This window comes from Bufo gargarizans, chromosome 6 (assembly GCF_014858855.1).
Source record: "Bufo gargarizans isolate SCDJY-AF-19 chromosome 6, ASM1485885v1, whole genome shotgun sequence".
Lineage (NCBI taxonomy): Eukaryota > Metazoa > Chordata > Amphibia > Anura > Bufonidae > Bufo > Bufo gargarizans.
Genome location: NC_058085.1, coordinates 125,010,139 through 125,022,897, shown reverse-complemented (window position 1 = coordinate 125,022,897; position 12,759 = coordinate 125,010,139).

Genomic DNA, 12,759 nt, shown 5'->3' with positions numbered 1-12,759 from the left:
CCAAGGTGTTTTCCAAATTGGATCTGAGAGGCGTGTACAACCTGGTCAGGGTCAGAGAGGGGGATGAATGGAAAACGGCCTTTAATACCCCTAATGGGCATTTTGAGAATCTCGTTATGCCTTTCGGCCTGATGAATGCTCCGGCCGTCTTTCAGCATTTTGTTAATAGTATTTTCTATCATTTAATGGGGAAATTTGTATTGGTGTATCTTGATGATATTTTAATTTTTTCCCCTGATGTTCAGACCCATCAGGATCATCTTTTTCAGGTCCTGCAGATACTGCGGGAAAATAAACTGTATGCCGAGCTGGAGAAATGTCTTTTTATGGTATCGGAGATTCAATTTCTGGGTTTTCTCCTCTCTGCTTCTGGTTTTCGCATGGATCCGGAGAAGGTCCGTGCTGTGCTGGAGTGGGAGCTTCCTGAAAATCAGAAGGCATTGATGCGCTTTCTGGGTTTTGCTAACTACTACAGAAAGTTCATTTTGAATTATTCCTCTATTGTCAAACCCCTTACTGACATGACAAAAAAGGGGACGGATTTTTCCTCTTGGTCGGAGGAGGCGCTTGCAGCCTTTTCTAAGATTAAAGAGAGTTTTGCGTCTGCTCCCATCTTGGTGCATCCCGATGTTTCCTTACCTTTTATTGTTGAGGTGGATGCTTCCGAGGTGGGTGTGGGTGCAGTTTTGTCCCAGGGCCCCTCTCCTGCCAAATGGCGACCTTGTGCCTTTTTCTCTAGAAAACTCTCCCCGGCAGAGAGAAACTATGATGTGGGAGATAGGGAGTTGTTGGCTTTCGAGGAATGGCGCCATTGGTTGGAGGGGGCCAGGCACCCTATCACCGTTTTTACCGACCATAAGAATCTGGCGTACTTGGAGTCGGCCAGGCGTATGAATCCGAGACAGGCCAGATGGTATCTGTTCTTCTCCAGATTCAATTTTGTTGTTACTTTCCGCCCTGAGATCAAGAATGTGAAGGCTGATGCTCTCTCTCGCTGTTTTCCGGGAGGAGGAAACTCCGAGGACCCGGGTCCCATTTTGGCGGAGGGGGTAGTTGTTTCTGCTCTATATTCCGATTTGGAGGCCGAGGTCCAGGCTGCCCAGTCTGAGGCACCTGCCCGTTGTCCCTCCGGGAAGTTGTTAGTGCCTCCTGAGCTACGTCACAAACTCTTTAAGGAACATCATGATACGGTTCTTGCTGGTCACCCCGGGAGTAGAGCCACGGTAGATCTCATTGCTCGGAGATTTTGGTGGCCGGCTCTTCGTAAGTCTGTGGAGGGTTTTGTGGCGGCTTGTGAGACGTGCGCTCGCGCTAAGGTCCCTCGTTCACGACCTTCAGGTTCCCTTCTCCCGTTACCCATACCTTCCCGTCCTTGGACACACCTGTCCATGGACTTTATCACGGATCTTCCTCGTTCCTCGGGGAAGTCGGTGATCCTGGTGGTCGTGGACCGTTTTAGCAAGATGGCTCATTTCGTTCCTTTCCCTGGTTTACCCAATGCTAAAACGTTGGCGCAAGCTTTTGTCGATCATATTGTTAAATTGCACGGCATTCCCTCTGAGATTGTTTCCGATAGAGGCACGCAGTTTGTGTCCATGTTCTGGAAGGCTTTCTGTTCTCGCCTGGGGGTTCGGCTGTCCTTCTCTTCTGCTTTTCACCCGCAGTCGAATGGTCAGACTGAGCGCCTCAATCAGAATCTGGAGACATATTTGCGCTGTTTTGTGGCAGAGAACCAGGAGGATTGGTGTTCATTTCTCCCTCTTGCTGAGTTTGCTTTGAACAACCGTCGCCAGGAATCTTCTGATAAGTCACCATTTTTTGGTGCATATGGGTTCCATCCGCAGTTTGGGACATTCTCGGGAGGGGCTCTTTCTGGTTTACCTGAGGAGGAGAGATTTTCCTCGTCTTTGTCTACCATTTGGCAAAAGATTCAGAGTAATCTCAGAAAGATGAGTGAGAAGTATAAGCGTGTGGCTGATAAGAGACGTGTGCCTGGTCCGGACCTGAATGTGGGTGATCTGGTGTGGTTGTCTACAAGAAATATTAAACTGAAGGTTCCCTCCTGGAAATTGGGTCCCAAGTTTATTGGGCCTTATAAAATTTTGTCAGTCATCAATCCTGTTGCCTTCCGCCTTGATCTTCCACGGGTTTGGAAGATACATAATGTATTTCACAGATCTCTCTTAAAACCATATGTCCAGCCCACGGTACCCTCCTCTTTGCCTCCTCCTCCGATTTTGGTTGATGGCAATCTGGAGTTTGAGGTTTCCAGAATTGTGGACTCTCGCATTGTCCGCGGTTCTCTTCAGTACCTCGTTCATTGGAAGGGTTATGGTCCTGAGGAGAGGATGTGGGTTCCGATGTCGGACATTAAAGCCACTCGCCTTATCAGGGCATTTCATAGGGCTCATCCTGGGAAGGTGGGTCCTGGGTGTCCGGAGTCCACCCGTAGAGGGGGGGGGGGGTACTGTCACTACCAGAGCTTTGAGACGTTCTCACAGCTCTGTGTCTCCACCCCTGTGATGATGTCACTTAGAGTTTGGAGGTGTTCTCACTGTTCTGTTTCTCCGCCCCTGTTGTGAGGTCTTTACTCCCAGCTGTCTCTCCTGATTTCCCTGCCTTTAAATCACCCCTCCTCCTATTGCAGGGTGTGGATTATATTTCTCTTTTCAGTTGTAGCTCTGCCTTGAGTATCTTCACTTCTTTAGCTACTAGTTCCCTGGACCTGTGTTCTGCTGCTGCAAGCACTCCGGATTTTGCCAGCGGCCCTTGGATCCGTCTTCTCTGCGGTTGCAGCTTCATCAGCTAAGTGTGCAGACTTTGTTGTGTACCTGGTGATTTCCTGACTGGATCTGAGGTGGCCCCGGTTCCCTCCATATTCTGAGCAGGGCATCGGTGGCCGTGCCCCTTCCACTATTGTAGGGGTTACAGGGCTCATCAGTCTAAGGTACGCGGGCATGCCTCATTCCACCATTTGGATCCGGGCATGTGCTTTAGCAGCATAGGGAGAGTGTTGAGGGTCTGACAGGGGTCACCCTTTCTCTTCCCTACTTTGGGGTCCGGTCAGTAGCTCTTCTTACTGTGTATGCTCTGGTTACCCTTAAACAGCTGTGACAATATAGCAAGGGGATTTAGCCTAGTCCACCTGGATAAAGAAACAGCAAACAACAAATAGAGCGGCCATCAACAATGAAGGCATAGAAGACCTTGGAGTAGAGATGTGACTAAGTGCGACTGGAAAATCTAAAATTGGACCAAAGTGACCAGCGCTTCAAGAAAGCAGGGTGTATACGGGATTCCCAAGAGGACAGCTCCTCAAAACGATAGAGCTGGTCCACCTTAAGCTTCCATTGTTCAATGGTTGGTAATGAGATCTGAAGCCAGTGTTTGGGGACTAATAGGCGTGCCGCGCTCAAAAGTTGTTTAAAGAGGTAGTTGGGGGGTGGGGGGTGGTTTGCCTCCGTAAAGTGGGACAGCAAAGCTGCATATGGGGACATCTTTACAGATTCTTGACAAATTTGATTACTTAAATGAAAAATGTCCGACCACCATTTGTTAATTGCTGGACAATTCCACCAGATATGGAGGAAGGTTCCAGTTTCTTCAGAGCACCCCCAGCACTTGTCTGAAGAGGATTCGGTAAAGTGAGCGGATCTAGCTGGAGTAATATACCATTGGGTCAGGATTTTGTATCCATTTTCCTGGATGCGTACGCAGCGAGAAGCCTTATGAGGGAGGTTGAATAAATCTGGCAATACAGTCATAGGTATGGTTATCCCAGTTTCTCTTTCCCAGTTATGTATAAAAGGCGGTTTAGAGATGAGGGGTGAAGCCCGCAATTTGCTATGTATTTGTGAAATTAGCTTTCTTGGAGGTTTGGGAATGATAATGAGAGCCTCGAACTAGCCTATTGGACGAAGAAGTTCCCCTTTAGCATTGTTTCTTGTTAGGAATGATTTAATGTGTGGGATTAAGGTAAGGTCACATGGGTGAGGGTTGAGTAAAGCACATATGGCATCCGTCTCTAACAGCTTACCGGGAAAATCCAAGAGACTGCTGATAGGTAAGGAGGAAGACCTGATCCGTTTGGAAGAGGATTGTAATAAAATTGGAGAGGATGTGCCTAAAACATCTGCAACTGTCAGAATAGGGGAGGGGAAGGGAACTGAACAGTGGGAGGAGTTCAGCCATCTCTAGGCGTCCAGTGTTGCTTTTAAAATTGGGTAGGGGGGGTATGATGACCCAGAAGTACGGTCCGAAACGGTAGGCCTAGTATGCTTTGTTCTAAGTCTACCCATGGTTTATAGGTAGTGTTGCGGAGCCAGTCTACTACTCTAGCCAGTAGTATTGCTTTCCCATACAATTCTGGGTCGGGGAGACCAATGCCTCCTAGCTGACGTGGACGGGCTAAAAGTTTGTATGAGAGTCAAGCTTTTTTACCATTCCAGGTGAAGGATCTAAATTTTTGTTTCAGGGATGTGTAGAAGGATTTAGGTATAGGGATTGGAAGGACCTGCTGAAGGTATGTTAGGCGTGGCAGGATTAAAGAGGTAAGAAGATTTTTACGCCCAAACCAGGATAGCATTGGTGCCCTAGCCTGTAAGTTTTCTATAGCTATAAATAGGGAATTTCTAAGGGGAATGTAGTTTAGGGAGAAAAGATCTGGGATACGTGAGCTAATTTTAACTCTTAGGTAAGTGACGGTGGGGGAGGACCAGTTAAAAGGGGAATTTTCCATCAATAAGGATTTAATTTGAGCAGGCAGCCCTAAAGAAAGAATTTGCTAGCATTGATCTTGAAGTTTGAGATGGAGCTATATTGTTGTAGGTGGTTTTGTATGCAAATTAGGGAGGTTTTGGGGTTTGTCGTCATAATCATCACGTCATCGGCAAACGCAGCGATTTTGTGTTCTCTTCCTCCCAGATAAAGACCCTTAATATTGCGGTCATTTCGAAGTGTAATTAGAAGGGGTTCCATCGCTAACACAAAGAGGAGAGGGGATAGGGGACAGCCCTGTCGGGTACCGTTATGAATGTGAAAAGGTGTAGAGAGGTTGCCGTTAACCATTATTAAGGCAGTCGCTTGTGTATACATAGCAAAGGTCGCTTGAACAAAGGTACCAGGTAAGCCAAAGCCCAACAAAACTTGCTTTAAATATGTCCAATTAATTCTGTTGAACGCTTTTTCAGTGTCGGTGCTAAGTAAAAGGAGAGGAGAGGAGGTTTGTTTGGCCTGGCATAATGCATTGATAACCCTCGTTGTGTTGTCTTTACCTTCTCTATTGCGGACGAAGCCTACCTGGTCCCCATGTATCAATAAGGGAAGAAAGTTTGCAAGATGGTTGGCCAACATTTTAGCTAAGAGTTTAAGGTCGATATTTAAAAGGGAAATGGGACTATAATTAGAGCATAATTTGGGATCTTTCCCTTCTTTGGGGATCAGTGCTATGTGTGCTGTTGTCATATCTCTAGACAGAGAATTACCCTGGCGTGCAGAATTACAAACATTAAGAAGATGCAGGAGTAATTGGTTCTTAAAAGTTTTATAATATGATGACGGAAGACCATCGGGGCCAGGGCTTTTACCTAAGGGCAATTAGGAGAGAGCTACAGATAGCTCCTCAATAGGGATGAGCGAACTCGAACTGTATAGTTCGGGTTCGTACCGAATTTTGGGGTGTCCGTGACACGGACCCGAACCCGGACATTTTCGTAAAAGTCCGGGTTCGGGTTCGGTGTTCGTCGCTTTCTTCGCGCTTTTGTGACGCTTTCTTGGCGCTTTTTGAAAGGCTGCAAAGCAGCCAATCAACAAGCGTCATACTACTTGCCCCAAGAGGCCATCACAGCCATGCCTACTATTGGCATGGCTGTGATTGGCCAGAGCACCATGTGACCCAGCCTCTATTTAAGCTGGAGTCACATAGCGCCGCCCGTCACTCTGCTCTGATTAGCGTAGGGAGAGGTTGCGGCTGCGACAGTAGGGCGAGATTAGGCAGATTAACTCCTCCAAAGGACTTAATTAACTGATCGATCTGCAGCTGTGGATCATTGAGCTGCTGATCCTCAATTGCTCACTGTTTTTAGGCTGCCCAGACCGTTTGTCAGTCACATTTTTCTGGGGTGATCGGCGGCCATTTTGTGTCTTGTGGTGCGCCAGCACAAGCTGCGACCAAGTGCATTTAACCCTCAATGGTGTGGTTGTTTTTTGGCTAAAGCCTACATCAGGGTGAAGCTGTCACACCAAGTGCATTTAACCAGCAATAGTCTGTTCATTTTTTAGCCATATACAAAATCAGGGGCAAGCTGCGCCTGTCACCAAGTGCATTTAACCCTCAATGGTGTGGTTGTTTTTTGGCTAAAGCCTACATCAGGGTGAAGCTGTCACACCAAGTGCATTTAACCAGCAATAGTCTGTTCATTTTTTGGCCATATACTAAATCAGGGGCAAGCTGCGCCTGTCACCAAGTGCATTTAACCCTCAATGGTGTGGTTGTTTTTTGGCTAAAGCCTACATCAGGGTGAAGCTGTCACACCAAGTGCATTTAACCAGCAATAGTCTGTTTATTTTTTGGCCATATCCCAGTCTAATTCTGTCACTAAATCCATACCGGTCACCCAGCGCCTAAATACTAGGCCTCAAATTTATATCCCGCTAAATCTGTCCTTAGTGCTGTAGCTGGGCGAGTTATTTAGTGTCCGTTCAAGCACATTTCTTGTTCTGGGTTGAAATACAATTCCCAATTTAGCAATTTCATAATTTAGTGGTTTCTGCTATATCAGAGCTATTTGAAATCTATCCCTAAAAGGGTATATAATATTCAAGGTGCACATTGGGTCATTCAGAATAACTTCACACACACCCGCTACTGTGTATTTCCAAGTCTAATTCTGGCACTAAACCCATACCTGTCACCCAGCGCCTAAATACTAGGCCTCAAATTTATATCCCGCTAAATCTGTCCCTAGTGCTGTAGCTGGGCGAGTTATTTAGTGTCCGTTCAAGCACATTTCTTGTTCTGGGTTGAAATACAATTCCCAATTTAGCAATTTCATAATTTAGTGGTTTCTGCTATATCAGAGCTATTTGAAATCTATCCCTAAAAGGGTATATAATATTCAAGGTGCACATTGGGTCATTCAGAATAACTTCACACACACCCGCTACTGTGTATTTCCAAGTCTAATTCTGGCACTAAACCCATACCTGTCACCCAGCGCCTAAATACTAGGCCTCAAATTTATATCCCGCTAAATCTGTCCTTAGTGCTGTAGCTGGGCGAGTTATTTAGTGTCCGTTGAAGCACATTTCTTGTTCTGGGTTGAAATACAATTCCCAATTTAGCAATTTCATAATTTAGTGGTTTCTGCTATATCAGAGCTATTTGAAATCTATCCCTAAAAGGGTATATAATATTCAAGGTGCACATTGGGTCATTCAGAATAACTTCACACACACCCGCTACTGTGTATTTCCAAGTCTAATTCTGGCACTAAACCCATACCTGTCACCCAGCGCCTAAATACTAGGCCTCAAATTTATATCCCGCTAAATCTGTCCTTAGTGCTGTAGCTGGGCGAGTTATTTAGTGTCCGTTCAAGCACATTTCTTGTTCTGGGTTGAAATACAATTCCCAATTTAGCAATTTCATAATTTAGTGGTTTCTGCTATATCAGAGCTATTTGAAATCTATCCCTAAAAGGGTATATAATATTCAAGGTGCACATTGGGTCATTCAGAATAACTTCACACACACCCGCTACTGTGTATTTCCAAGTCTAATTCTGGCACTAAACCCATACCTGTCACCCAGCGCCTAAATACTAGGCCTCAAATTTATATCCCGCTAAATCTGTCCTTAGTGCTGTAGCTGGGCGAGTTATTTAGTGTCCGTTCAAGCACATTTCTTGTTCTGGGTTGAAATACAATTCCCAATTTAGCAATTTCATAATTTAGTGGTTTCTGCTATATCAGAGCTATTTGAAATCTATCCCTAAAAGGGTATATAATATTCAAGGTGCACATTGGGTCATTCAGAATAACTTCACACACACCCGCTACTGTGTATTTCCAAGTCTAATTCTGGCACTAAACCCATACCTGTCACCCAGCGCCTAAATACTAGGCCTCAAATTTATATCCCGCTAAATCTGTCCCTAGTGCTGTAGCTGGGCGAGTTATTTAGTGTCCGTTCAAGCACATTTCTTGTTCTGGGTTGAAATACAATTCCCAATTTAGCAATTTCATAATTTAGTCGTTTCTGCTATATCAGAGCTATTTGAAATCTATCCCTAAAAGGGTAGATCATATTGAAGGTGCACATAGGGTCATTCAGAATAACTTCACACACACGCTTCTGTGCATTTCCAAGTCTAATTCTGTCACTAAATCCATACCGGTCACCCAGCGCCTAAATACTAGGCCTCAAATTTATATCCCGCTGAATTTGAATACAATACATTGGGCCAAATAATATATTTGTTGTTGTGGTGAACCATAACAATGAGAAAAACATCTAGTAAGGGACGCGGACGTGGACATGGTCGTGGTGGTGTTAGTGGACCCTCTGGTGCTGGGAGAGGACGTGGCCGTTCTGCCACATCCACACGTCCTAGTGTACCAACTACCTCAGGTCCCAGTAGCCGCCAGAATTTACAGCGATATATGGTGGGGCCCAATGCCGTTCTAAGGATGGTAAGGCCTGAGCAGGTACAGGCATTAGTCAATTGGGTGGCCGACAGTGGATCCAGCACGTTCACATTATCTCCCACCCAGTCTTCTGCAGAAAGCGCACAGATGGCGCCTGAAAACCAACCCCATCAGTCTGTCACATCACCCCCATGCATACCAGGGAAACTGTCTCAGCCTCAAGTTATGCAGCAGTCTCTTATGCTGTTTGAAGACTCCGCTGGCAGGGTTTCCCAAGGGCATCCACCTAGCCCTTCCCCAGCGGTGAAAGACATAGAATGCACTGACGCACAACCACTTATGTTTCCTGATGATGAGGACATGGGAATACCACCTCAGCATGTCTCTGATGATGACGAAACACAGGTGCCAACTGCTGCGTCTTTCTGCAGTGTGCAGACTGAACAGGAGGTCAGGGATCAAGACTGGGTGGAAGACGATGCAGGGGACGATGAGGTCCTAGACCCCACATGGAATGAAGGTCGTGCCACTGACTTTCACAGTTCGGAGGAAGAGGCAGTGGTGAGACCGAGCCAACAGCGTAGCAAAAGAGGGAGCAGTGGGAAAAAGCAGAACACCCGCCGCCAAGAGACTCCGCCTGCTACTGACCGCCGCCATCTGGGACCGAGCACCCCAAAGGCAGCTTCAAGGAGTTCCCTGGCATGGCACTTCTTCAAACAATGTGCTGACGACAAGACCCGAGTGGTTTGCACGCTGTGCCATCAGAGCCTGAAGCGAGGCATTAACGTTCTGAACCTGAGCACAACCTGCATGACCAGGCACCTGCATGCAAAGCATGAACTGCAGTGGAGTAAACACCTTAAAACCAAGGAAGTCACTCAGGCTCCCCCTGCTACCTCTTCTGCTGCTGCCGCCTCGGCCTATTCTGCTGCTGCCGCCTCGGCCTCTTCCTTCGCCTCTGGAGGAACGTTGGCACCTGCCGCCCAGCAAACAGGGGATGTACCACCAACACCACCACCACCACCTCCGTCACCAAGCGTCTCAACCATGTCACACGCCAGCGTTCAGCTCTCCATCTCACAAACATTTGATAGAAAGCGTAAATTCCCACCTAGCCACCCTCGATCCCTGGCCCTGAATGCCAGCATTTCTAAACTACTGGCCTATGAAATGCTGTCATTTAGGCTGGTGGACACAGACAGCTTCAAACAGCTCATGTCGCTTGCTGTCCCACAGTATGTTGTTCCCAGCCGGCACTACTTCTCCAAGAGAGCCGTGCCTTCCCTGCACAACCAAGTATCCGATAAAATCAAGTGTGCACTGCGCAACGCCATCTGTGGCAAGGTCCACCTAACCACAGATACGTGGACCAGTAAGCACGGCCAGGGACGCTATATCTCCCTAACTGCACACTGGGTAAATGTAGTGGCAGCTGGGCCCCAGGCGGAGAGCTGTTTGGCGCACGTCCTTCCGCCGCCAAGGATCGCAGGGCAACATTCTTTGCCTCCTGTTGCCACCTCCTCCTTCTCGGCTTCCTCCTCCTCTTCTTCCACCTGCTCATCCAGTCAGCCACACACCTTCACCACCAACTTCAGCACAGCCCGGGGTAAACGTCAGCAGGCCATTCTGAAACTCATATGTTTGGGGGACAGGCCCCACACCGCACAGGAGTTGTGGCGGGGTATAGAACAACAGACCGACGAGTGGTTGCTGCCGGTGAGCCTCAAGCCCGGCCTGGTGGTGTGTGATAATGGGCGAAATCTCGTTGCAGCTCTGGGACTAGCCAATTTGACGCACATCCCTTGCTTGGCGCATGTGCTGAATTTGGTGGTGCAGAAGTTCATTCACAACTACCCCGACATGTCAGAGCTGCTGCATAAAGTGCGGGCCGTCTGTTCGCGCTTCCGGCGTTCACATCCTGCTGCTGCTCGCCTGTCTGCGCTACAGCGTAACTTCGGCCTTCCCGCTCACCGCCTCATATGCGACGTGCCCACCAGGTGGAACTCCACCTTGCACATGCTGGACAGACTGTGCGAGCAGCAGCAGGCCATAGTGGAGTTTCAGCTGCAGCACGCACGGGTCAGTCGCACTACAGAACAGCACCACTTCACCACCAATGACTGGGCCTCCATGCGAGACCTGTGTGCCCTGTTGCGCTGTTTCGAGTACTCCACCAACATGGCCAGTGGCGATGACACCGTTATCAGCGTTACAATACCACTTCTATGTCTCCTTGAGAAAACACTTAGGGCGATGATGGAAGAGGAGGTGGCCCAGGAGGAGGAGGAGGAGGAGGAGGAAGAGGGGTCATTTTTAGCACTTTCAGGCCAGTCTCTTCGAAGTGACTCAGAGGGAGGTTTTTGGCAACAGCAGAGGCCAGGTACAAATGTGGCCAGCCAGGGCCCACTACTGGAGGACGAGGAGGACGAGGATGAGGAGGAGGTGGAGGAGGATGAGGATGAAGCATGGTCACAGCGGGGTGGCACCCAACGCAGCTCGGGTCCATCACTGGTGCGTGGCTGGGGGGAAAGGCAGGACGATGACGATACGCCTCCCACAGAGGACAGCTTGTCCTTACCCCTGGGCAGCCTGGCACACATGAGCGACTACATGCTGCAGTGCCTGCGCAACGACAGCAGAGTTGCCCACATTTTAACCTGTGCGGACTACTGGGTTGCCACCCTGCTGGATCCACGCTACAAAGACAATGTGCCCACCTTACTTCCTGCACTGGAGCGTGATAAGAAGATGCGCGAGTACAAGCGCACGTTGGTAGACGCGCTACTGAGAGCATTCCCAAATGTCACAGGGGAACAAGTGGAAGCCCAAGGCCAAGGCAGAGGAGGAGCAAGAGGTCGCCAAGGCAGCTGTGTCACGGCCAGCTCCTCTGAGGGCAGGGTTAGCATGGCAGAGATGTGGAAAACTTTTGTCAACACGCCACAGCTAACTGCACCACCACCTGATACGCAACGTGTTAGCAGGAGGCAACATTTCACTAACATGGTGGAACAGTACGTGTGCACACCCCTCCACGTACTGACTGATGGTTCGGCCCCATTCAACTTCTGGGTCTCTAAATTGTCCACGTGGCCAGAGCTAGCCTTTTATGCCTTGGAGGTGCTGGCCTGCCCGGCAGCCAGCGTTTTGTCTGAACGTGTATTCAGCACGGCAGGGGGCGTCATTACAGACAAACGCAGCCGCCTGTCTACAGCCAATGTGGACAAGCTGACGTTCATAAAAATGAACCAGGCATGGATCCCACAGGTCCTGTCCGTCCCTTGTCCAGATTAGACATTAACTACCTCCCCATAACCATATATTATTGGACTCCAGGGCACTTCCTCATTCAATCCTATTTTTATTTTCATTTTACCATTATATTGCGAGGCTACCCAAAGTTGAATGAACCTCTCCTCTGCCTGTGTGCTAGGCCTAAATATATGCCAATGGACTGTTGCAGTGGTGGCTGACGTGAAGCCTCATTCTCTGCTATGACATGCAGACTGATTCTCTGCTGACATGAAGACAGATTCTCTGTTACGGGACCTCCCTCCTCTGCCTGGGTGCTGGGCCTAAATATATGCCAATGGACTGTTGCAGTGGTGGCTGACATGAAGCCTGATTCTCTGCTATGACATGCAGACTAATTCTCTGCTGACATGAAGCCAGATTGTCTGTTACGGGACCTCTCTCCTCTGCCTGGGTGCTGGGCCTAAATTTATGACAATGGACTGTTGCAGTGGTGGCTGACGTGAAGCCTGATTCTCTGCTATGACATGCAGACTGATTCTCTGCTGACATGAAGCCAGATTGTCTGTTACGGGACCTCTCTGCTCTGCCTGTGTGCTAGGCCTAAATATATGCCAATGGACTGTTGCAGTGGTGGCTGACGTGAAGCCTCATTCTCTGCTATGACATGCAGACTGATTCTCTGCTGACATGAAGCCAGATTGTCTGTTACGGGACCTCTCTGCTCTGCCTGTGTGCTAGGCCTAAATATATGCCAATGGACTGTTGCAGTGGTGGGTGACGTGAAGCCTCATTCTCTGCTATGACATGCAGACTGATTCTCTGCTGACATGAAGCCAGATTGTCTGTTACGGGACCTCTCTG